Raw genomic sequence first — 26,622 nt, forward strand, 5'->3', positions numbered from 1 at the left:
CGTAACCGATTCCTATCTCCAAAAAAAGTTATAATAAACAGCGATAAAGTCTTATAAACTCCAAAATGGTACAAATAAAAACTACAGGACATCACGCAAAAACACGAGCCGTCGCACAAGTATCATGCGATACTTCCGCCATGTATCACGTGGACATGAGGCCTAAATCTAAGTGCTTGGTTGTTAGCAGCCGCAGCTGCGCTGCACCTCTTGCTCATCAGTTTTTTTTCCTGCTTTTGGAAACTGCTGTAGGAAAGGGGGTGCACCAGTACTGGAGGTACTGCAATACCAGGTCAATGTGCGGAGTGGACAGAGCAAGCACTTTTTCCAGCTCCCTGTTCTAAAAATCCATTTAATATATGATCCCCAGATAGGGGACGTATCAGATGCAACACGCTCAGCCAGCACTCCGGGCACACCCACAATGCACTGAGGGAGCCGGAAGACCTTTGCATAGCCCCGCCCAACGCCTTCTCAACCAGGGTGAGCCGTCCCCGCGGGAGACCCGCGCCTGAATGGAGCATGTCCGGATTTTTTCCTGCACGCGGGACCCGCGCCTGCAGGGAAAAATGACATCCGCAGGTATTTTACTACCTGCAGGTGTCTAATGCATCCATATCCATTGCATAGCGCCGATCGCAATGTCGGGGGTGGGGGGGTCCGAACAGCCCGGGATGACAGCTCCATGCTGCGGACACCGACAGCATGGAGCTGTCACGTCCAGAGCCCGAGGGGCTTTATTCTCTGCAGGACACATGTTTTTACTTCCTCAGAGAATAAAGCCCACTTCGGGAGGACGTAAAAACACTATGGCCCGGGGCGTGGCTTAGCAAGCAAGGAGAGAGGTCGCACGCTGTTTTGCTCCTCCACAGAATCTCCCTTTTCAGCCCTTTTCTGGGTCAAATCAGTGACCCAAACAGAGGCAGACAAGAGCACAGCACCTGGGGACCCACCAGAACCCACAACCGGCCCGGACAAGGCTCACCTGGTGATCTCCAGCCGCCAAAAAGAAGCCGAAGAGCCGTGGCCCTGCACAGCGGCCCGCGCCCTAACCCGACAAGTACCGCGCTCAGAAACACCCGGCGAGGACCGCTCACGGAGCCCCAAGCAGAGGACTATGGCACAAGGTAACCCCTGCCGACTTGGAGGGGAGGCTCTGTCACCCTCAGTGCCCGCGCTCTCACCGCAGCGCCTTGCAAATACACAGCCGCGGTTCCCTCCCTCTGAATATACCGCTGTGGCCACCAACCTGCAACTCGGCGGCACATACAATCATCAGGGTGATCCCCCGCTGGACTAATCCCCACGCTGGTGGTTTTCCCCCTCCTGCTCCCCAGAGCCGACAATCAGCACGGGCGGGCACACCGGAAGATCTGCACCTAGTCTCTAGCTCCCTGTGAGGCAGCGGCCATCTCGCCCCCCCCTCCCCCTTGAGTCGAGCAGGCTGCTTGGCATACTAGCCAGACCAGAGCAGAAAAGTAAAAAAGAGAGGATACTGTGATCCTCCCAGCACATCAACACCAGGCAAAGTTTAAAGCAGTACTCACTATTTCTGACGTGCAGCGGGGGAACGGAGGTCCTCTCCCCGGAGCTCTCAGACCGACAGCAGGCTCCATTAAAGTATAGTGCAATTCAAATATCAATGCACCACAGCACCATCTAGTGGCCAAAACAGAGATAACCAGGACCTGAACCTCTTCTCATCCCTTTCTCAAAGCACTAAACAAAGCCAATCCTTGCCCATTAGAAAGAGCAACGAGGCCCCTAAGGCCTCCTTCCCACGAGCGTGACGGGCTCCGCCGCGTAATATTACGCAGTGAAGCCCGTCACGGCGCCCCCCAGAGACCCCATACTTACCAGCGGAAGATCGCGTGAAGACACTTCCCTGCACACCGCCGTCGCGTCATGTGACACGCCCACCGCGTCACATGACGCGGCCGGCCGTGTCACGTGACGCGCCGGCCGCGTCATATGACGCGCGGCGGTAGGCGGGGAAGCGTTTTTTCACGCTATCTTCCGCTGGTTGCAGCGGGAGATAGCGTGAACGGAAGCCGTCAGCGCGTACACCCGCAGCAAATAGAACATGCTGCGGGTGACAACGGGAGATTTCACGGTGCGTAATTCCGCGGTGGAATTACGCATCGTGTGCATTGTGCTATTAGGTTCAATAGAACCTAATAGCATGGGGCAACGCAGCGGATTTTTGCCGCGGATTTACGCGGCGTAAATCCGTTCGTGGGAAGGAGGCCTAAGGCCTCATGTCCACGGGGAAAATAAGAATTAAAATCCGCAGCGGATTTTAACTCTTCTCCCGCGCGCGGATCCGCACCCCATAGGGATGCATTGACCACCCGCGGGTAGATAAATACCCGCGGATCGTCAATAAAAGTGATTTTAAAAAAAATGGAGCATGAAAAAAATCTGGACCATGCTCCATTTTCATGCGGGTCTCCCGCGGGGACGGCTCCCGCGGGCTTCTATTGAAGCCTATGGAAGCCGTCCGGATCCGCGGGACACAAAAATCATATTTTACTTACACGCTCCGGTTCTTCTCTTCGGCGCCGCGCCATCTTCTCTCAGTCGCGGCCGGATCATTTTGCTTCGGCCCGGCGCATGCGCGAGGCACGTCACCGACGTCATCATGCACATCCGCCGAGCCGAAGAATGAAGATCCGGCCGCGACGAGAGAAGATGACGCCGCCGCGAAGAGAAGAAACGGAGCGGATGGGAGGTGAGTTTATTTTCATTTATTCCCATTTTCAGCGCTCATGTCCGCGGGGCAGGAGGGACCCGCTGCAGATTCTACATGGAGAATCTGCAGCGGATCTGATTTTCCCCGTGGACATGAGGCCTAAGTGTGTTGAGAAGAGGGACCCACAGTTAACTACAAGGAGAATACCTCCCCACCTTACTGCCAAGTGATCTGTGGAGGAATATCTGCATAGCCAGACTGCTATATAGAAACTGTCAGCAACCCACAAAGACAGACCCTGTGCCAAAGGGTACTGACAGAAAAACACTATATAGCCTCCTCAGCATTACAAAATAGCCTGGAAGCAAGTCCCAGCCCCCGCAACACCCAAGGAAGCAATACATCGCGCGCCTCGCAGACGCAAATATCAAATTCCCGGTGCGACCCAGCGGACTCCTCAATCCCAAACACTTTCTTCTCAGCAAATACTGATAGTTCTAAAAAAAGAAAGGACTCTTATCAGGCAAAGCCACACTTAACAAATCTTCAAAACTCTACAGGAGCGCTACCTAAGGCACTCAAGATGGAATAGCAGGACTCTATGTTCTAACTCCACCCGCCACATGAGGCTCCTCAGCAACACATAACAGGACCACTCAACATCAATGAGCTTCTAAAGGAACTTTTAACAAACAACTACGCCTTCCAACGCCTCCATAAAGAATACGCCACCCAGTAGACCACTATACAACAAATAGCGACCAATCCACAGCGCATATCCAAGAATTAACTATTCAGGATGGTTAAGCGACATATTAAAGCAACGGCCCCCAGGAGACTCTCAGAGTACTTCCCGCCTGGCACACAGAGCAACAAAAACAAACCCGCCACATCTCATTCAAACATCCCCGTAACCGAAGAAATACCCAACACCCACAGCCCTGCGGCTCTGTCTCCATACTCCTCCACAGGATCTCTCCCGCCTACCCCAGCCAATCCCAACACCTCCCCTGGAAGCGGAGGGAAAAGGAATGTTCAGGACCCCCTACCAGCCTCCCCCTCCCCAAAAGGACCGGTGGCAAAAAAGAGCCAAAATAACAATCCACAAGAAACTCCCCCGCAGACAGATCCTATCAACAATCTCCAAGCTTATCCCGACTCTGAAAGCCCCTTAACTATAAACGCTCTGAAGACTATGCTAATCTCGCTGCAAAAGGACATTTCTAAAGATATACAGAGCCTCTCTGGTCAATTACAATCTAACATCGACCACCTAGCTACCAGAACTGACCACCTTGAACGGAAAATGGGAGAATTTACCAAAGCCCACAACGAGTTGGTAGATGCGCATGGCAGTATGGAAGAAGTCGCATATTTGAGAGAGAAGGTCATAGACTTGGAAGACCGATCCAGAAGAAACAATCTCAAATTTAGGGGAGTTCCAGAGACTGTGACCCCCCCTGACATTCCACAATATATACTCAAATTACTCCAAACGCTCCTCCCGGACCTTCCCGAGATCGAATATGCAGTTGACAGAGCCCACAGAATTCCAAAAGCACGCTCTGTCCCTGAGTCAGCCCCCAGAGAAATCTTAGCAAGAATACACTTCCATAAAATAAAAGAGGAAGTCTTGGCAGTTGGAAGGCGTAGAGGCACACTACCGACTCCATATGAAGACATACAAATATTTCTAGATCTTTCAGCCGCCACTCTGCAGTCTCGGAGAAAGTTTACAGAAGTTACAGCAGCACTACGAGAGGCGCACATCAAGTATAGATGGGGATTCCCAACCAAACTACTGATCTCAAAAAATGGAACCATCCAGGTTGCCACCTCACCAGAAGAAGGCGTCTCGTTCCTGAAACAATGGGGGATCCCTATCCTTCAGAAACCTCTGAGGACGGCGGTAGAATCTCCTACAAGAATCGAACAAGACTGGAAAACATCAGATAAGCATGGCAGACACGCATAAATTGATGTTGTAAAGGGTCTTGAACCCATAGTTATATTTCTCCTTTACGGAGCCTAAAGTGGATGGTTTAAAATGCCACCCCTACCTAAGGTTCATTCATCCAGTGCAGATAGGCGCTGGATGAACAATATTTTGATTTTGTTAACTGTTAATGATGTTTTTTTTCCTTATGTCAAATATAGTTATAAAAGGTTCAGTAGGAGGCCACTTCCCTACCCCCCCCCACCATACTTAATATGAAAAAACACAACGACTCCCCAGCGTATAAACCACCTACCAGTTATGCCCATTAGCATCACATCCCTAAATGTAAAAGGCCTGAACAGCCCCTATAAACGTAGCATGCTTTGGAGACAGGCTCTTAAGTCCCACTCAGACATCTTCCTCGCCCAAGAGACACACTTCCTGAGAGATAAACACCCCCCCTGCAACCACCCTAAATTTCCAAACATTTTCCTGGCATCAAATGAAGGGAAAAAAAAGAAAGGCGTAATGATAGCCATTAGCTGGAACGTTACATTTTCCCAAAAAAACGTATACGTGGACCCAGGCGGGCGATTTCTAATATTAGTCTGCGTAATTAACGCCACCACCTACACTCTAGTAAATGTCTACTTCCCATTTAAAAGGCAGGCCAAATTCTTCAAACATGTTCTTTCCGAAGTGGCTAAAATTCGAGAGGGGAATTTGGTGATCGGAGGAGATCTAAACTCAGTGGTGGACCCTACCTTGGACTCCACCGCGAGCGGCAGGGGCATGTCACCCATTGTCCCAATCATACACTCAGAAGAATTATACGACGTGTGGAGGTGCATGCATGGATCGTAGAGGGACTACACGTTTCTCTCCGCGCCACATGCATCTTATTCTAGGATAGATATGTTCCTGCTGCCGCGGGCAGGCCTCGAGGGGGTTTTACAGGCGGATATTGGAACAATATCATGGTCTGACCACGCCCCCATATCCTTAACGCTCCAAGAGAGCCCATTTCAATAAATGGCGGCATGGTTGCGTGTTTTTTTGCGCTTGCAAATGTGCTTGATTCGTGCTAACAAAAGTACAGTAAGGGCCGCTTCACACAAACATATTTGTTTCAATGGATGCCTTCAGAATTCTCTTTACTCACACATTTCGCATGCGTGCAAAACCTCACCATGCTCTATTTTTGTGCACATTTGCGCACCAAGGGTCCCTGTACAAGTCTATGGGAAGTGTGCACGTAACCGATTCCTATCTCCAAAAAAAGTTATAATAAACAGCGATAAAGTCTTATAAACTCCAAAATGGTACAAATAAAAACTACAGGACATCACGCAAAAACACGAGCCGTCGCACAAGTATCATGCGATACTTCCGCCATGTATCACGTGGACATGAGGCCTAAATCTAAGTGCTTGGTTGTTAGCAGCCGCAGCTGCGCTGCACCTCTTGCTCATCAGTTTTTTTTCCTGCTTTTGGAAACTGCTGTAGGAAAGGGGGTGCACCAGTACTGGAGGTACTGCAATACCAGGTCAATGTGCGGAGTGGACAGAGCAAGCACTTTTTCCAGCTCCCTGTTCTAAATATCCATTTAATATATGATCCCCAGATAGGGGACGTATCAGATGCAACACGCTCAGCCAGCACTCCGGGCACACCCACAATGCACTGAGGGAGCCGGAAGACCTTTGCATAGCCCCGCCCAACGCCTTCTCAACCAGGGTGAGCCGTCCCCGCGGGAGACCCGCGCCTGAATGGAGCATGTCCGGATTTTTTCCTGCACGCGGGACCCGCGCCTGCAGGGAAAAATGACATCCGCAGGTATTTTACTACCTGCAGGTGTCTAATGCATCCATATCCATTGCATAGCGCCGATCGCAATGTCGGGGGTGGGGGGGTCCGAACAGCCCGGGATGACAGCTCCATGCTGCGGACACCGACAGCATGGAGCTGTCACGTCCAGAGCCCGAGGGGCTTTATTCTCTGCAGGACACATGTTTTTACTTCCTCAGAGAATAAAGCCCACTTCGGGAGGACGTAAAAACACTATGGCCCAGGGCGTGGCTTAGCAAGCAAGGAGAGAGGTCGCACGCTGTTTTGCTCCTCCACAGAATCTCCCTTTTCAGCCCTTTTCTGGGTCAAATCAGTGACCCAAACAGAGGCAGACAAGAGCACAGCACCTGGGGACCCACCAGAACCCACAACCGGCCCGGACAAGGCTCACCTGGTGATCTCCAGCCGCCAAAAAGAAGCCGAAGAGCCGCGGCCCTGCACAGCGGCCCGCGCCCTAACCCGACAAGTACCGCGCTCAGAAACACCCGGCGAGGACCGCTCACGGAGCCCCAAGCAGAGGACTATGGCACAAGGTAACCCCTGCCGACTTGGAGGGGAGGCTCTGTCACCCTCAGTGCCCGCGCTCTCACCGCAGCGCCTTGCAAATACACAGCCGCGGCTCCCTCCCTCTGAATATACCGCCGTGGCCACCAACCTGCAGCTCGGCGGCACATACAATCATCAGGGTGATCCCCCGCTGGACTAATCCCCACGCTGGTGGTTTTCCCCCTCCTGCTCCCCAGAGCCGACAATCAGCACGGGCGGGCACACCGGAAGATCTGCACCTAGTCTCTAGCTCCCTGTGAGGCAGCGGCCATCTCGCCCCCCCTCCCCCCTGAGTCGAGCAGGCTGCTTGGCATACTAGCCAGACCAGAGCAGAAAAGTAAAAAAGAGAGGATACTGTGATCCTCCCAGCACATCAACACCAGGCAAAGTTTAAAGCAGTACTCACTATTTCTGACGTGCAGCGGGGGAACGGAGGTCCTCTCCCCGGAGCTCTCAGACCGACAGCAGGCTCCATTAAAGTATAGTGCAATTCAAATATCAATGCACCACAGCACCATCTAGTGGCCAAAACAGAGATAACCAGGACCTGAACCTCTTCTCATCCCTTTCTCAAAGCACTAAACAAAGCCAATCCTTGCCCATTAGAAAGAGCAACGAGGCCCCTAAGGCCTCCTTCCCACGAGCGTGACGGGCTCCGCCGCGTAATATTACGCAGTGAAGCCCGTCACGGCGCCCCCCAGAGACCCCATACTTACCAGCGGAAGATCGCGTGAAGACGCTTCCCTGCACACCGCCGTCGCGTCATGTGACACGCCCACCGCGTCACATGACGCGGCCGGCCGTGTCACGTGACGCGCCGGCCGCGTCATATGACGCGCGGCGGTAGGCGGGGAAGCGTTTTTTCACGCTATCTTCCGCTGGTTGCAGCGGGAGATAGCGTGAACGGAAGCCGTCAGCGCGTACACCCGCAGCAAATAGAACATGCTGCGGGTGACAACGGGAGATTTCACGGTGCGTAATTCCGCGGTGGAATTACGCATCGTGTGCATTGTGCTATTAGGTTCAATAGAACCTAATAGCATGGGGCAACGCAGCGGATTTTTGCCGCGGATTTACGCGGCGTAAATCCGTTCGTGGGAAGGAGGCCTAAGGCCTCATGTCCACGGGGAAAATAAGAATTAAAATCCGCAGCGGATTTTAACTCTTCTCCCGCGCGCGGATCCGCACCCCATAGGGATGCATTGACCACCCGCGGGTAGATAAATACCCGCGGATCGTCAATAAAAGTGATTTTAAAAAAAATGGAGCATGAAAAAAATCTGGAGCATGCTCCATTTTCATGCGGGTCTCCCGCGGGGACGGCTCCCGCGGGCTTCTATTGAAGCCTATGGAAGCCGTCCGGATCCGCGGGACACAAAAATCATATTTTACTTACACGCTCCGGTTCTTCTCTTCGGCGCCGCGCCATCTTCTCTCAGTCGCGGCCGGATCATTTTGCTTCGGCCCGGCGCATGCGCGAGGCACGTCACCGACGTCATCATGCACATCCGCCGAGCCGAAGAATGAAGATCCGGCCGCGACGAGAGAAGATGACGCCGCCGCGAAGAGAAGAAACGGAGCGGATGGGAGGTGAGTTTATTCTCATTTATTCCCATTTTCAGCGCTCATGTCCGCGGGGCAGGAGGGACCCGCTGCAGATTCTACATGGAGAATCTGCAGCGGATCTGATTTTCCCCGTGGACATGAGGCCTAAGTGTGTTGAGAAGAGGGACCCACAGTTAACTACAAGGAGAATACCTCCCCACCTTACTGCCAAGTGATCTGTGGAGGAATATCTGCATAGCCAGACTGCTATATAGAAACTGTCAGCAACCCACAAAGACAGACCCTGTGCCAAAGGGTACTGACAGAAAAACACTATATAGCCTCCTCAGCATTACAAAATAGCCTGGAAGCAAGTCCCAGCCCCCGCAACACCCAAGGAAGCAATACATCGCGCGCCTCGCAGACGCAAATATCAAATTCCCGGTGCGACCCAGCGGACTCCTCAATCCCAAACACTTTCTTCTCAGCAAATACTGATAGTTCTAAAAAAAGAAAGGACTCTTATCAGGCAAAGCCACACTTAACAAATCTTCAAAACTCTACAGGAGCGCTACCTAAGGCACTCAAGATGGAATAGCAGGACTCTATGTTCTAACTCCACCCGCCACATGAGGCTCCTCAGCAACACATAACAGGACCACTCAACATCAATGAGCTTCTAAAGGAACTTTTAACAAACAACTACGCCTTCCAACGCCTCCATAAAGAATACGCCACCCAGTAGACCACTATACAACAAATAGCGACCAATCCACAGCGCATATCCAAGAATTAACTATTCAGGATGGTTAAGCGACATATTAAAGCAACGGCCCCCAGGAGACTCTCAGAGTACTTCCCGCCTGGCACACAGAGCAACAAAAACAAACCCGCCACATCTCATTCAAACATCCCCGTAACCGAAGAAATACCCAACACCCACAGCCCTGCGGCTCTGTCTCCATACTCCTCCACAGGATCTCTCCCGCCTACCCCAGCCAATCCCAACACCTCCCCTGGAAGCGGAGGGAAAAGGAATGTTCAGGACCCCCTACCAGCCTCCCCCTCCCCAAAAGGACCGGTGGCAAAAAAGAGCCAAAATAACAATCCACAAGAAACTCCCCCGCAGACAGATCCTATCAACAATCTCCAAGCTTATCCCGACTCTGAAAGCCCCTTAACTATAAACGCTCTGAAGACTATGCTAATCTCGCTGCAAAAGGACATTTCTAAAGATATACAGAGCCTCTCTGGTCAATTACAATCTAACATCGACCACCTAGCTACCAGAACTGACCACCTTGAACGGAAAATGGGAGAATTTACCAAAGCCCACAACGAGTTGGTAGATGCGCATGGCAGTATGGAAGAAGTCGCATATTTGAGAGAGAAGGTCATAGACTTGGAAGACCGATCCAGAAGAAACAATCTCAAATTTAGGGGAGTTCCAGAGACTGTGACCCCCCCTGACATTCCACAATATATACTCAAATTACTCCAAACGCTCCTCCCGGACCTTCCCGAGATCGAATATGCAGTTGACAGAGCCCACAGAATTCCAAAAGCACGCTCTGTCCCTGAGTCAGCCCCCAGAGAAATCTTAGCAAGAATACACTTCCATAAAATAAAAGAGGAAGTCTTGGCAGTTGGAAGGCGTAGAGGCACACTACCGACTCCATATGAAGACATACAAATATTTCCAGATCTTTCAGCCGCCACTCTGCAGTCTCGGAGAAAGTTTACAGAAGTTACAGCAGCACTACGAGAGGCGCACATCAAGTATAGATGGGGATTCCCAACCAAACTACTGATCTCAAAAAATGGAACCATCCAGGTTGCCACCTCGCCAGAAGAAGGCGTCTCGTTCCTGAAACAATGGGGGATCCCTATCCTTCAGAAGCCTCTGAGGACGGCGGTAGAATCTCCTACAAGAATCGAACAAGACTGGAAAACATCAGATAAGCATGGCAGACACGCATAAATTGATGTTGTAAAGGGTCTTGAACCCATAGTTATATTTCTCCTTTACGGAGCCTAAAGTGGATGGTTTAAAATGCCACCCCTACCTAAGGTTCATTCATCCAGTGCAGATAGGCGCTGGATGAACTATATTTTGATTTTGTTAACTGTTAATGATGTTTTTTTTCCTTATGTCAAATATAGTTATAAAAGGTTCAGTAGGAGGCCACTTCCCTACCCCCCCCCCCATACTTAATATGAAAAAACACAACGACTCCCCAGCGTATAAACCACCTACCAGTTATGCCCATTAGCATCACATCCCTAAATGTAAAAGGCCTGAACAGCCCCTATAAACGTAGCATGCTTTGGAGACAGGCTCTTAAGTCCCACTCAGACATCTTCCTCGCCCAAGAGACACACTTCCTGAGAGATAAACACCCCCCCTGCAACCACCCTAAATTTCCAAACATTTTCCTGGCATCAAATGAAGGGAAAAAAAAGAAAGGCGTAATGATAGCCATTAGCCGGAACGTTACATTTTCCCAAAAAAACGTATACGTGGACCCAGGCGGGCGATTTCTAATATTAGTCTGCGTAATTAACGCCACCACCTACACTCTAGTAAATGTCTACTTCCCATTTAAAAGGCAGGCCAAATTCTTCAAACATGTTCTTTCCGAAGTGGCTAAAATTCGAGAGGGGAATTTGGTGATCGGAGGAGATCTAAACTCAGTGGTGGACCCTACCTTGGACTCCACCGCGAGCGGCAGGGGCATGTCACCCATTGTCCCAATCATACACTCAGAAGAATTATACGACGTGTGGAGGTGCATGCATGGATCGTAGAGGGACTACACGTTTCTCTCCGCGCCACATGCATCTTATTCTAGGATAGATATGTTCCTGCTGCCGCGGGCAGGCCTCGAGGGGGTTTTACAGGCGGATATTGGAACAATATCATGGTCTGACCACGCCCCCATATCCTTAACGCTCCAAGAGAGCCCATTTCAATAAATGGCGGCATGGTTGCGTGTTTTTTTGCGCTTGCAAATGTGCTTGATTCGTGCTAACAAAAGTACAGTAAGGGCCGCTTCACACAAACATATTTGTTTCAATGGATGCCTTCAGAATTCTCTTTACTCACACATTTCGCATGCGTGCAAAACCTCACCATGCTCTATTTTTGTGCACATTTGCGCACCAAGGGTCCCTGTACAAGTCTATGGGAAGTGTGCACGTAACCGATTCCTATCTCCAAAAAAAGTTATAATAAACAGCGATAAAGTCTTATAAACTCCAAAATGGTACAAATAAAAACTACAGGACATCACGCAAAAACACGAGCCGTCGCACAAGTATCATGCGATACTTCCGCCATGTATCACGTGGACATGAGGCCTAAATCTAAGTGCTTGGTTGTTAGCAGCCGCAGCTGCGCTGCACCTCTTGCTCATCAGTTTTTTTTCCTGCTTTTGGAAACTGCTGTAGGAAAGGGGGTGCACCAGTACTGGAGGTACTGCAATACCAGGTCAATGTGCGGAGTGGACAGAGCAAGCACTTTTTCCAGCTCCCTGTTCTAAAAATCCATTTAATATATGATCCCCAGATAGGGGACGTATCAGATGCAACACGCTCAGCCAGCACTCCGGGCACACCCACAATGCACTGAGGGAGCCGGAAGACCTTTGCATAGCCCCGCCCAACGCCTTCTCAACCAGGGTGAGCCGTCCCCGCGGGAGACCCGCGCCTGAATGGAGCATGTCCGGATTTTTTCCTGCACGCGGGACCCGCGCCTGCAGGGAAAAATGACATCCGCAGGTATTTTACTACCTGCAGGTGTCTAATGCATCCATATCCATTGCATAGCGCCGATCGCAATGTCGGGGGTGGGGGGGTCCGAACAGCCCGGGATGACAGCTCCATGCTGCGGACACCGACAGCATGGAGCTGTCACGTCCAGAGCCCGAGGGGCTTTATTCTCTGCAGGACACATGTTTTTACTTCCTCAGAGAATAAAGCCCACTTCGGGAGGACGTAAAAACACTATGGCCCGGGGCGTGGCTTAGCAAGCAAGGAGAGAGGTCGCACGCTGTTTTGCTCCTCCACAGAATCTCCCTTTTCAGCCCTTTTCTGGGTCAAATCAGTGACCCAAACAGAGGCAGACAAGAGCACAGCACCTGGGGACCCACCAGAACCCACAACCGGCCCGGACAAGGCTCACCTGGTGATCTCCAGCCGCCAAAAAGAAGCCGAAGAGCCGTGGCCCTGCACAGCGGCCCGCGCCCTAACCCGACAAGTACCGCGCTCAGAAACACCCGGCGAGGACCGCTCACGGAGCCCCAAGCAGAGGACTATGGCACAAGGTAACCCCTGCCGACTTGGAGGGGAGGCTCTGTCACCCTCAGTGCCCGCGCTCTCACCGCAGCCCCTTGCAAATACACAGCCGCGGTTCCCTCCCTCTGAATATACCGCTGTGGCCACCAACCTGCAACTCGGCGGCACATACAATCATCAGGGTGATCCCCCACTGGACTAATCCCCACGCTGGTGGTTTTCCCCCTCCTGCTCCCCAGAGCCGACAATCAGCACGGGCGGGCACACCGGAAGATCTGCACCTAGTCTCTAGCTCCCTGTGAGGCAGCGGCCATCTCGCCCCCCCCTCCCCCTTGAGTCGAGCAGGCTGCTTGGCATACTAGCCAGACCAGAGCAGAAAAGTAAAAAAGAGAGGATACTGTGATCCTCCCAGCACATCAACACCAGGCAAAGTTTAAAGCAGTACTCACTATTTCTGACGTGCAGCGGGGGAACGGAGGTCCTCTCCCCGGAGCTCTCAGACCGACAGCAGGCTCCATTAAAGTATAGTGCAATTCAAATATCAATGCACCACAGCACCATCTAGTGGCCAAAACAGAGATAACCAGGACCTGAACCTCTTCTCATCCCTTTCTCAAAGCACTAAACAAAGCCAATCCTTGCCCATTAGAAAGAGCAACGAGGCCCCTAAGGCCTCCTTCCCACGAGCGTGACGGGCTCCGCCGCGTAATATTACGCAGTGAAGCCCGTCACGGCGCCCCCCAGAGACCCCATACTTACCAGCGGAAGATCGCGTGAAGACACTTCCCTGCACACCGCCGTCGCGTCATGTGACACGCCCACCGCGTCACATGACGCGGCCGGCCGTGTCACGTGACGCGCCGGCCGCGTCATATGACGCGCGGCGGTAGGCGGGGAAGCGTTTTTTCACGCTATCTTCCGCTGGTTGCAGCGGGAGATAGCGTGAACGGAAGCCGTCAGCGCGTACACCCGCAGCAAATAGAACATGCTGCGGGTGACAACGGGAGATTTCACGGTGCGTAATTCCGCGGTGGAATTACGCATCGTGTGCATTGTGCTATTAGGTTCAATAGAACCTAATAGCATGGGGCAACGCAGCGGATTTTTGCCGCGGATTTACGCGGCGTAAATCCGTTCGTGGGAAGGAGGCCTAAGGCCTCATGTCCACGGGGAAAATAAGAATTAAAATCCGCAGCGGATTTTAACTCTTCTCCCGCGCGCGGATCCGCACCCCATAGGGATGCATTGACCACCCGCGGGTAGATAAATACCCGCGGATCGTCAATAAAAGTGATTTTAAAAAAAATGGAGCATGAAAAAAATCTGGACCATGCTCCATTTTCATGCGGGTCTCCCGCGGGGACGGCTCCCGCGGGCTTCTATTGAAGCCTATGGAAGCCGTCCGGATCCGCGGGACACAAAAATCATATTTTACTTACACGCTCCGGTTCTTCTCTTCGGCGCCGCGCCATCTTCTCTCAGTCGCGGCCGGATCATTTTGCTTCGGCCCGGCGCATGCGCGAGGCACGTCACCGACGTCATCATGCACATCCGCCGAGCCGAAGAATGAAGATCCGGCCGTGACGAGAGAAGATGACGCCGCCGCGAAGAGAAGAAACGGAGCGGATGGGAGGTGAGTTTATTCTCATTTATTCCCATTTTCAGCGCTCATGTCCGCGGGGCAGGAGGGACCCGCTGCAGATTCTACATGGAGAATCTGCAGCGGATCTGATTTTCCCCGTGGACATGAGGCCTAAGTGTGTTGAGAAGAGGGACCCACAGTTAACTACAAGGAGAATACCTCCCCACCTTACTGCCAAGTGATCTGTGGAGGAATATCTGCATAGCCAGACTGCTATATAGAAACTGTCAGCAACCCACAAAGACAGACCCTGTGCCAAAGGGTACTGACAGAAAAACACTATATAGCCTCCTCAGCATTACAAAATAGCCTGGAAGCAAGTCCCAGCCCCCGCAACACCCAAGGAAGCAATACATCGCGCGCCTCGCAGACGCAAATATCAAATTCCCGGTGCGACCCAGCGGACTCCTCAATCCCAAACACTTTCTTCTCAGCAAATACTGATAGTTCTAAAAAAAGAAAGGACTCTTATCAGGCAAAGCCACACTTAACAAATCTTCAAAACTCTACAGGAGCGCTACCTAAGGCACTCAAGATGGAATAGCAGGACTCTATGTTCTAACTCCACCCGCCACATGAGGCTCCTCAGCAACACATAACAGGACCACTCAACATCAATGAGCTTCTAAAGGAACTTTTAACAAACAACTACGCCTTCCAACGCCTCCATAAAGAATACGCCACCCAGTAGACCACTATACAACAAATAGCGACCAATCCACAGCGCATATCCAAGAATTAACTATTCAGGATGGATAAGCGACGTATTAAAGCAACGGCCCCCAGGAGACTCTCAGAGTACTTCCCGCCTGGCACACAGAGCAACAAAAACAAACCCGCCACATCTCATTCAAACATCCCCGTAACCGAAGAAATACCCAACACCCACAGCCCTGCGGCTCTGTCTCCATACTCCTCCACAGGATCTGTCCCGCCTACCCCAGCCAATCCCAACACCTCCCCTGGAAGCGGAGGGAAAAGGAATGTTCAGGACCCCCTACCAGCCTCCCCCTCCCCAAAAGGACCGGCGGCAAAAAAGAGCCAAAATAACAATCCACAAGAAACTCCCCCGCAGACAGATCCTATCAACAATCTCCAAGCTTATCCCGACTCTGAAAGCCCCTTAACTATAAACGCTCTGAAGACTATGCTAATCTCGCTGCAAAAGGACATTTCTAAAGATATACAGAGCCTCTCTGGTCAATTACAATCTAACATCGACCACCTAGCTACCAGAACTGACCACCTTGAACGGAAAATGGGAGAATTTACCAAAGCCCACAACGAGTTGGTAGATGCGCATGGCAGTATGGAAGAAGTCGCATATTTGAGAGAGAAGGTCATAGACTTGGAAGACCGATCCAGAAGAAACAATCTCAAATTTAGGGGAGTTCCAGAGACTGTGACCCCCCCTGACATTCCACAATATATACTCAAATTACTCCAAACGCTCCTCCCGGACCTTCCCGAGATCGAATATGCAGTTGACAGAGCCCACAGAATTCCAAAAGCACGCTCTGTCCCTGAGTCAGCCCCCAGAGAAATCTTAGCAAGAATACACTTCCATAAAATAAAAGAGGAAGTCTTGGCAGTTGGAAGGCGTAGAGGCACACTACCGACTCCATATGAAGACATACAAATATTTCTAGATCTTTCAGCCGCCACTCTGCAGTCTCGGAGAAAGTTTACAGAAGTTACAGCAGCACTACGAGAGGCGCACATCAAGTATAGATGGGGATTCCCAACCAAACTACTGATCTCAAAAAATGGAACCATCCAGGTTGCCACCTCGCCAGAAGAAGGCGTCTCGTTCCTGAAACAATGGGGGATCCCTATCCTTCAGAAGACTCTGAGGACGGCGGTAGAATCTCCTACAAGAATCGAACAAGACTGGAAAACATCAGATAAGCATGGCAGACACGCATAAATTGATGTTGTAAAGGGTCTTGAACCCATAGTTATATTTCTCCTTTACGGAGCCTAAAGTGGATGGTTTAAAATGCCACCCCTACCTAAGGTTCATTCATCCAGTGCAGATAGGCGCTGGATGAACAATATTTTGATTTTGTTAACTGTTAATGATGTTTTTTTTCCTTATGTCAAATATAGTTATAAAAGGTTCAGTAGGAGGCCACTTCCCTACCCCCCCCCCCCCCCCACCATACTTAATATCAAAAAACACAACGACTCCCCAGCGTATAAACCACCTACCAGTTATGCCCATTAGCATCACATCCCTAAATGTAAAAGGCCTGAACAGCCCCTATAAACGTAGCATGCTTTGGAGACAGGCTCTTAAGTCCCACTCAGACATCTTCCTCGCCCAAGAGACACACTTCCTGAGAGATAAACACCCCCCCTGCAACCACCCTAAATTTCCAAACATTTTCCTGGCATCAAATGAAGGGAAAAAAAAGAAAGGCGTAATGATAGCCATTAGCCGGAACGTTACATTTTCCCAAAAAAACGTATACGTGGACCCAGGCGGGCGATTTCTAATATTAGTCTGCGTAATTAACGCCACCACTTACACTCTAGTAAATGTCTACTTCCCATTTAAAAGGCAGGCCAAATTCTTCAAACATGTTCTTTCCGAAGTGGCTAAAATTCGAGAGGGGAATTTGGTGATCGGAGGAGATCTAAACTCAGTGGTGGACCCTACCTTGGACTCCACCGCGAGCGGCAGGGGCATGTCACCCATTGTCCCAATCATACACTCAGAAGAATTATACGACGTGTGGAGGTGCATGCATGGATCATAGAGGGACTACACGTTTCTCTCCGCGCCACATGCATCTTATTCTAGGATAGATATGTTCCTGCTGCCGCGGGCAGGCCTCGAGGGGGTTTTACAGGCGGATATTGGAACAATATCATGGTCTGACCACGCCCCCATATCCTTAACGCTCCAAGAGAGCCCATTTCAATAAATGGCGGCATGGTTGCGTGTTTTTTTGCGCTTGCAAATGTGCTTGATTCGTGCTAACAAAAGTACAGTAAGGGCCGCTTCACACAAACATATTTGTTTCAATGGATGCCTTCAGAATTCTCTTTACTCACACATTTCGCATGCGTGCAAAACCTCACCATGCTCTATTTTTGTGCACATTTGCGCACCAAGGGTCCCTGTACAAGTCTATGGGAAGTGTGCACGTAACCGATTCCTATCTCCAAAAAAAGTTATAATAAACAGCGATAAAGTCTTATAAACTCCAAAATGGTACAAATAAAAACTACAGGACATCACGCAAAAACACGAGCCGTCGCACAAGTATCATGCGATACTTCCGCCATGTATCACGTGGACATGAGGCCTAAATCTAAGTGCTTGGTTGTTAGCAGCCGCAGCTGCGCTGCACCTCTTGCTCATCAGTTTTTTTTCCTGCTTTTGGAAACTGCTGTAGGAAAGGGGGTGCACCAGTACTGGAGGTACTGCAATACCAGGTCAATGTGCGGAGTGGACAGAGCAAGCACTTTTTCCAGCTCCCTGTTCTAAATATCCATTTAATATATGATCCCCAGATAGGGGACGTATCAGATGCAACACGCTCAGCCAGCACTCCGGGCACACCCACAATGCACTGAGGGAGCCGGAAGACCTTTGCATAGCCCCGCCCAACGCCTTCTCAACCAGGGTGAGCCGTCCCCGCGGGAGACCCGCGCCTGAATGGAGCATGTCCGGATTTTTTCCTGCACGCGGGACCCGCGCCTGCAGGGAAAAATGACATCCGCAGGTATTTTACTACCTGCAGGTGTCTAATGCATCCATATCCATTGCATAGCGCCGATCGCAATGTCGGGGGTGGGGGGGTCCGAACAGCCCGGGATGACAGCTCCATGCTGCGGACACCGACAGCATGGAGCTGTCACGTCCAGAGCCCGAGGGGCTTTATTCTCTGCAGGACACATGTTTTTACTTCCTCAGAGAATAAAGCCCACTTCGGGAGGACGTAAAAACACTATGGCCCGGGGCGTGGCTTAGCAAGCAAGGAGAGAGGTCGCACGCTGTTTTGCTCCTCCACAGAATCTCCCTTTTCAGCCCTTTTCTGGGTCAAATCAGTGACCCAAACAGAGGCAGACAAGAGCACAGCACCTGGGGACCCACCAGAACCCACAACCGGCCCGGACAAGGCTCACCTGGTGATCTCCAGCCGCCAAAAAGAAGCCGAAGAGCCGCGGCCCTGCACAGCGGCCCGCGCCCTAACCCGACAAGTACCGCGCTCAGAAACACCCGGCGAGGACCGCTCACGGAGCCCCAAGCAGAGGACTATGGCACAAGGTAACCCCTGCCGACTTGGAGGGGAGGCTCTGTCACCCTCAGTGCCCGCGCTCTCACCGCAGCGCCTTGCAAATACACAGCCGCGGCTCCCTCCCTCTGAATATACCGCCGTGGCCACCAACCTGCAGCTCGGCGGCACATACAATCATCAGGGTGATCCCCCGCTGGACTAATCCCCACGCTGGTGGTTTTCCCCCTCCTGCTCCCCAGAGCCGACAATCAGCACGGGCGGGCACACCGGAAGATCTGCACCTAGTCTCTAGCTCCCTGTGAGGCAGCGGCCATCTCGCCCCCCCTCCCCCCTGAGTCGAGCAGGCTGCTTGGCATACTAGCCAGACCAGAGCAGAAAAGTAAAAAAGAGAGGATACTGTGATCCTCCCAGCACATCAACACCAGGCAAAGTTTAAAGCAGTACTCACTATTTCTGACGTGCAGCGGGGGAACGGAGGTCCTCTCCCCGGAGCTCTCAGACCGACAGCAGGCTCCATTAAAGTATAGTGCAATTCAAATATCAATGCACCACAGCACCATCTAGTGGCCAAAACAGAGATAACCAGGACCTGAACCTCTTCTCATCCCTTTCTCAAAGCACTAAACAAAGCCAATCCTTGCCCATTAGAAAGAGCAACGAGGCCCCTAAGGCCTCCTTCCCACGAGCGTGACGGGCTCCGCCGCGTAATATTACGCAGTGAAGCCCGTCACGGCGCCCCCCAGAGACCCCATACTTACCAGCGGAAGATCGCGTGAAGACGCTTCCCTGCACACCGCCGTCGCGTCATGTGACACGCCCACCGCGTCACATGACGCGGCCGGCCGTGTCACGTGACGCGCCGGCCGCGTCATATGACGCGCGGCGGTAGGCGGGGAAGCGTTTTTTCACGCTATCTTCCGCTGGTTGCAGCGGGAGATAGCGTGAACGGAAGCCGTCAGCGCGTACACCCGCAGCAAATAGAACATGCTGCGGGTGACAACGGGAGATTTCACGGTGCGTAATTCCGCGGTGGAATTACGCATCGTGTGCATTGTGCTATTAGGTTCAATAGAACCTAATAGCATGGGGCAACGCAGCGGATTTTTGCCGCGGATTTACGCGGCGTAAATCCGTTCGTGGGAAGGAGGCCTAAGGCCTCATGTCCACGGGGAAAATAAGAATTAAAATCCGCAGCGGATTTTAACTCTTCTCCCGCGCGCGGATCCGCACCCCATAGGGATGCATTGACCACCCGCGGGTAGATAAATACCCGCGGATCGTCAATAAAAGTGATTTTAAAAAAAAATGGAGCATGAAAAAAATCTGGACCATGCTCCATTTTCATGCGGGTCTCCCGCGGGGACGGCTCCCGCGGGCTTCTATTGAAGCCTATGGAAGCCGTCCGGATCCGCGGGACACAAAAATCATATTTTACTTACACGCTCCGGTTCTTCTCTTCGGCGCCGCGCCATCTTCTCTCAGTCGCGGCCGGATCATTTTGCTTCGGCCCGGCGCATGCGCGAGGCACGTCACCGACGTCATCATGCACATCCGCCGAGCCGAAGAATGAAGATCCGGCCGCGACGAGAGAAGATGACGCCGCCGCGAAGAGAAGAAACGGAGCGGATGGGAGGTGAGTTTATTCTCATTTATTCCCATTTTCAGCGCTCATGTCCGCGGGGCAGGAGGGACCCGCTGCAGATTCTACATGGAGAATCTGCAGCGGATCTGATTTTCCCCGTGGACATGAGGCCTAAGTGTGTTGAGAAGAGGGACCCACAGTTAACTACAAGGAGAATACCTCCCCACCTTACTGCCAAGTGATCTGTGGAGGAATATCTGCATAGCCAGACTGCTATATAGAAACTGTCAGCAACCCACAAAGACAGACCCTGTGCCAAAGGGTACTGACAGAAAAACACTATATAGCCTCCTCAGCATTACAAAATAGCCTGGAAGCAAGTCCCAGCCCCCGCAACACCCAAGGAAGCAATACATCGCGCGCCTCGCAGACGCAAATATCAAATTCCCGGTGCGACCCAGCGGACTCCTCAATCCCAAACACTTTCTTCTCAGCAAATACTGATAGTTCTAAAAAAAGAAAGGACTCTTATCAGGCAAAGCCACACTTAACAAATCTTCAAAACTCTACAGGAGCGCTACCTAAGGCACTCAAGATGGAATAGCAGGACTCTATGTTCTAACTCCACCCGCCACATGAGGCTCCTCAGCAACACATAACAGGACCACTCAACATCAATGAGCTTCTAAAGGAACTTTTAACAAACAACTACGCCTTCCAACGCCTCCATAAAGAATACGCCACCCAGTAGACCACTATACAACAAATAGCGACCAATCCACAGCGCATATCCAAGAATTAACTATTCAGGATGGTTAAGCGACATATTAAAGCAACGGCCCCCAGGAGACTCTCAGAGTACTTCCCGCCTGGCACACAGAGCAACAAAAACAAACCCGCCACATCTCATTCAAACATCCCCGTAACCGAAGAAATACCCAACACCCACAGCCCTGCGGCTCTGTCTCCATACTCCTCCACAGGATCTCTCCCGCCTACCCCAGCCAATCCCAACACCTCCCCTGGAAGCGGAGGGAAAAGGAATGTTCAGGACCCCCTACCAGCCTCCCCCTCCCCAAAAGGACCGGCGGCAAAAAAGAGCCAAAATAACAATCCACAAGAAACTCCCCCGCAGACAGATCCTATCAACAATCTCCAAGCTTATCCCGACTCTGAAAGCCCCTTAACTATAAACGCTCTGAAGACTATGCTAATCTCGCTGCAAAAGGACATTTCTAAAGATATACAGAGCCTCTCTGGTCAATTACAATCTAACATCGACCACCTAGCTACCAGAACTGACCACCTTGAACGGAAAATGGGAGAATTTACCAAAGCCCACAACGAGTTGGTAGATGCGCATGGCAGTATGGAAGAAGTCGCATATTTGAGAGAGAAGGTCATAGACTTGGAAGACCGATCCAGAAGAAACAATCTCAAATTTAGGGGAGTTCCAGAGACTGTGACCCCCCCTGACATTCCACAATATATACTCAAATTACTCCAAACGCTCCTCCCGGACCTTCCCGAGATCGAATATGCAGTTGACAGAGCCCACAGAATTCCAAAAGCACGCTCTGTCCCTGAGTCAGCCCCCAGAGAAATCTTAGCAAGAATACACTTCCATAAAATAAAAGAGGAAGTCTTGGCAGTTGGAAGGCGTAGAGGCACACTACCGACTCCATATGAAGACATACAAATATTTCTAGATCTTTCAGCCGCCACTCTGCAGTCTCGGAGAAAGTTTACAGAAGTTACAGCAGCACTACGAGAGGCGCACATCAAGTATAGATGGGGATTCCCAACCAAACTACTGATCTCAAAAAATGGAACCATCCAGGTTGCCACCTCACCAGAAGAAGGCGTCTCGTTCCTGAAACAATGGGGGATCCCTATCCTTCAGAAACCTCTGAGGACGGCGGTAGAATCTCCTACAAGAATCGAACAAGACTGGAAAACATCAGATAAGCATGGCAGACACGCATAAATTGATGTTGTAAAGGGTCTTGAACCCATAGTTATATTTCTCCTTTACGGAGCCTAAAGTGGATGGTTTAAAATGCCACCCCTACCTAAGGTTCATTCATCCAGTGCAGATAGGCGCTGGATGAACAATATTTTGATTTTGTTAACTGTTAATGATGTTTTTTTTCCTTATGTCAAATATAGTTATAAAAGGTTCAGTAGGAGGCCACTTCCCTACCCCCCCCCCCCCACCATACTTAATATGAAAAAACACAACGACTCCCCAGCGTATAAACCACCTACCAGTTATGCCCATTAGCATCACATCCCTAAATGTAAAAGGCCTGAACAGCCCCTATAAACGTAGCATGCTTTGGAGACAGGCTCTTAAGTCCCACTCAGACATCTTCCTCGCCCAAGAGACACACTTCCTGAGAGATAAACACCCCCCCTGCAACCACCCTAAATTTCCAAACATTTTCCTGGCATCAAATGAAGGGAAAAAAAAGAAAGGCGTAATGATAGCCATTAGCCGGAACGTTACATTTTCCCAAAAAAACGTATACGTGGACCCAGGCGGGCGATTTCTAATATTAGTCTGCGTAATTAACGCCACCACCTACACTCTAGTAAATGTCTACTTCCCATTTAAAAGGCAGGCCAAATTCTTCAAACATGTTCTTTCCGAAGTGGCTAAAATTCGAGAGGGGAATTTGGTGATCGGAGGAGATCTAAACTCAGTGGTGGACCCTACCTTGGACTCCACCGCGAGCGGCAGGGGCATGTCACCCATTGTCCCAATCATACACTCAGAAGAATTATACGACGTGTGGAGGTGCATGCATGGATCGTAGAGGGACTACACGTTTCTCTCCGCGCCACATGCATCTTATTCTAGGATAGATATGTTCCTGCTGCCGCGGGCAGGCCTCGAGGGGGTTTTACAGGCGGATATTGGAACAATATCATGGTCTGACCACGCCCCCATATCCTTAACGCTCCAAGAGAGCCCATTTCAATAAATGGCGGCATGGTTGCGTGTTTTTTTGCGCTTGCAAATGTGCTTGATTCGTGCTAACAAAAGTACAGTAAGGGCCGCTTCACACAAACATATTTGTTTCAATGGATGCCTTCAGAATTCTCTTTACTCACACATTTCGCATGAGTGCAAAACCTCACCATGCTCTATTTTTGTGCACATTTGCGCACCAAGGGTCCCTGTACAAGTCTATGGGAAGTGTGCACGTAACCGATTCCTATCTCCAAAAAAAGTTATAATAAACAGCGATAAAGTCTTATAAACTCCAAAATGGTACAAATAAAAACTACAGGACATCACGCAAAAACACGAGCCGTCGCACAAGTATCATGCGATACTTCCGCCATGTATCACGTGGACATGAGGCCTAAATCTAAGTGCTTGGTTGTTAGCAGCCGCAGCTGCGCTGCACCTCTTGCTCATCAGTTTTTTTTCCTGCTTTTGGAAACTGCTGTAGGAAAGGGGGTGCACCAGTACTGGAGGTACTGCAATACCAGGTCAATGTGCGGAGTGGACAGAGCAAGCACTTTTTCCAGCTCCCTGTTCTAAATATCCATTTAATATATGATCCCCAGATAGGGGACGTATCAGATGCAACACGCTCAGCCAGCACTCCGGGCACACCCACAATGCACTGAGGGAGCCGGAAGACCTTTGCATAGCCCCGCCCAACGCCTTCTCAACCAGGGTGAGCCGTCCCCGCGGGAGACCCGCGCCTGAATGGAGCATGTCCGGATTTTTTCCTGCACGCGGGACCCGCGCCTGCAGGGAAAAATGACATCCGCAGGTATTTTACTACCTGCAGGTGTCTAATGCATCCATATCCATTGCATAGCGCCGATCGCAATGTCGGGGGTGGGGGGGTCCGAACAGCCCGGGATGACAGCTCCATGCTGCGGACACCGACAGCATGGAGCTGTCACGTCCAGAGCCCGAGGGGCTTTATTCTCTGCAGGACACATGTTTTTACTTCCTCAGAGAATAAAGCCCACTTCGGGAGGACGTAAAAACACTATGGCCCAGGGCGTGGCTTAGCAAGCAAGGAGAGAGGTCGCACGCTGTTTTGCTCCTCCACAGAATCTCCCTTTTCAGCCCTTTTCTGGGTCAAATCAGTGACCCAAACAGAGGCAGACAAGAGCACAGCACCTGGGGACCCACCAGAACCCACAACCGGCCCGGACAAGGCTCACCTGGTGATCTCCAGCCGCCAAAAAGAAGCCGAAGAGCCGCGGCCCTGCACAGCGGCCCGCGCCCTAACCCGACAAGTACCGCGCTCAGAAACACCCGGCGAGGACCGCTCACGGAGCCCCAAGCAGAGGACTATGGCACAAGGTAACCCCTGCCGACTTGGAGGGGAGGCTCTGTCACCCTCAGTGCCCGCGCTCTCACCGCAGCGCCTTGCAAATACACAGCCGCGGCTCCCTCCCTCTGAATATACCGCCGTGGCCACCAACCTGCAGCTCGGCGGCACATACAATCATCAGGGTGATCCCCCGCTGGACTAATCCCCACGCTGGTGGTTTTCCCCCTCCTGCTCCCCAGAGCCGACAATCAGCACGGGCGGGCACACCGGAAGATCTGCACCTAGTCTCTAGCTCCCTGTGAGGCAGCGGCCATCTCGCCCCCCCCCTCCCCCTTGAGTCGAGCAGGCTGCTTGGCATACTAGCCAGACCAGAGCAGAAAAGTAAAAAAGAGAGGATACTGTGATCCTCCCAGCACATCAACACCAGGCAAAGTTTAAAGCAGTACTCACTATTTCTGACGTGCAGCGGGGGAACGGAGGTCCTCTCCCCGGAGCTCTCAGACCGACAGCAGGCTCCATTAAAGTATAGTGCAATTCAAATATCAATGCACCACAGCACCATCTAGTGGCCAAAACAGAGATAACCAGGACCTGAACCTCTTCTCATCCCTTTCTCAAAGCACTAAACAAAGCCAATCCTTGCCCATTAGAAAGAGCAACGAGGCCCCTAAGGCCTCCTTCCCACGAGCGTGACGGGCTCCGCCGCGTAATATTACGCAGTGAAGCCCGTCACGGCGCCCCCCAGAGACCCCATACTTACCAGCGGAAGATCGCGTGAAGACGCTTCCCTGCACACCGCCGTCGCGTCATGTGACACGCCCACCGCGTCACATGACGCGGCCGGCCGTGTCACGTGACGCGCCGGCCGCGTCATATGACGCGCGGCGGTAGGCGGGGAAGCGTTTTTTCACGCTATCTTCCGCTGGTTGCAGCGGGAGATAGCGTGAACGGAAGCCGTCAGCGCGTACACCCGCAGCAAATAGAACATGCTGCGGGTGACAACGGGAGATTTCACGGTGCGTAATTCCGCGGTGGAATTACGCATCGTGTGCATTGTGCTATTAGGTTCAATAGAACCTAATAGCATGGGGCAACGCAGCGGATTTTTGCCGCGGATTTACGCGGCGTAAATCCGTTCGTGGGAAGGAGGCCTAAGGCCTCATGTCCACGGGGAAAATAAGAATTAAAATCCGCAGCGGATTTTAACTCTTCTCCCGCGCGCGGATCCGCACCCCATAGGGATGCATTGACCACCCGCGGGTAGATAAATACCCGCGGATCGTCAATAAAAGTGATTTTAAAAAAAATGGAGCATGAAAAAAATCTGGACCATGCTCCATTTTCATGCGGGTCTCCCGCGGGGACGGCTCCCGCGGGCTTCTATTGAAGCCTATGGAAGCCGTCCGGATCCGCGGGACACAAAAATCATATTTTACTTACACGCTCCGGTTCTTCTCTTCGGCGCCGCGCCATCTTCTCTCAGTCGCGGCCGGATCATTTTGCTTCGGCCCGGCGCATGCGCGAGGCACGTCACCGACGTCATCATGCACATCCGCCGAGCCGAAGAATGAAGATCCGGCCGCGACGAGAGAAGATGACGCCGCCGCGAAGAGAAGAAACGGAGCGGATGGGAGGTGAGTTTATTCTCATTTATTCCCATTTTCAGCGCTCATGTCCGCGGGGCAGGAGGGACCCGCTGCAGATTCTACATGGAGAATCTGCAGCGGATCTGATTTTCCCCGTGGACATGAGGCCTAAGGCCTCATGTCCACGGGGAAAATCAGATCCGCTGCAGATTCTACATGTAGAATCTGCAGCGGGTCCCTCCTGCCCCGCGGACATGAGCGCCGAAAATAAGAATTTAAAAGTATTTACCATCCGGCGCGGGCGGAGAAGATCAGCTGTTTCTCACGGCCGGATCTTCATTTTCGGCCGGCGGATGAATTCCTGACGCCGGCGGCACGTCGCCGGCACG

At 51.6% G+C, this 26,622-nt stretch overlaps 5 pseudogenes; all 5 read right to left on the minus strand.

The window, feature by feature from the left end:
• Nucleotides 1–255: 255 nt before the first annotated feature.
• On the minus strand, nt 256–383 carry LOC136590866 (U2 spliceosomal RNA; annotated as a pseudogene).
• Nucleotides 384–6,140: 5,757 nt separating this feature from the next.
• LOC136590868 (U2 spliceosomal RNA) lies at nt 6,141–6,268 on the minus strand (annotated as a pseudogene).
• A 5,755-nt stretch (nt 6,269–12,023) lies between these two features.
• On the minus strand, nt 12,024–12,151 carry LOC136590875 (U2 spliceosomal RNA; annotated as a pseudogene).
• A 5,764-nt stretch (nt 12,152–17,915) lies between these two features.
• On the minus strand, nt 17,916–18,043 carry LOC136590869 (U2 spliceosomal RNA; annotated as a pseudogene).
• A 5,761-nt stretch (nt 18,044–23,804) lies between these two features.
• LOC136590870 (U2 spliceosomal RNA) lies at nt 23,805–23,932 on the minus strand (annotated as a pseudogene).
• Nucleotides 23,933–26,622: the final 2,690 nt, after the last annotated feature.

Source organism: Eleutherodactylus coqui, unplaced genomic scaffold (genome assembly GCF_035609145.1).
Source record: "Eleutherodactylus coqui strain aEleCoq1 unplaced genomic scaffold, aEleCoq1.hap1 HAP1_SCAFFOLD_65, whole genome shotgun sequence".
Taxonomy (NCBI): Eukaryota; Metazoa; Chordata; class Amphibia; order Anura; family Eleutherodactylidae; genus Eleutherodactylus; species Eleutherodactylus coqui.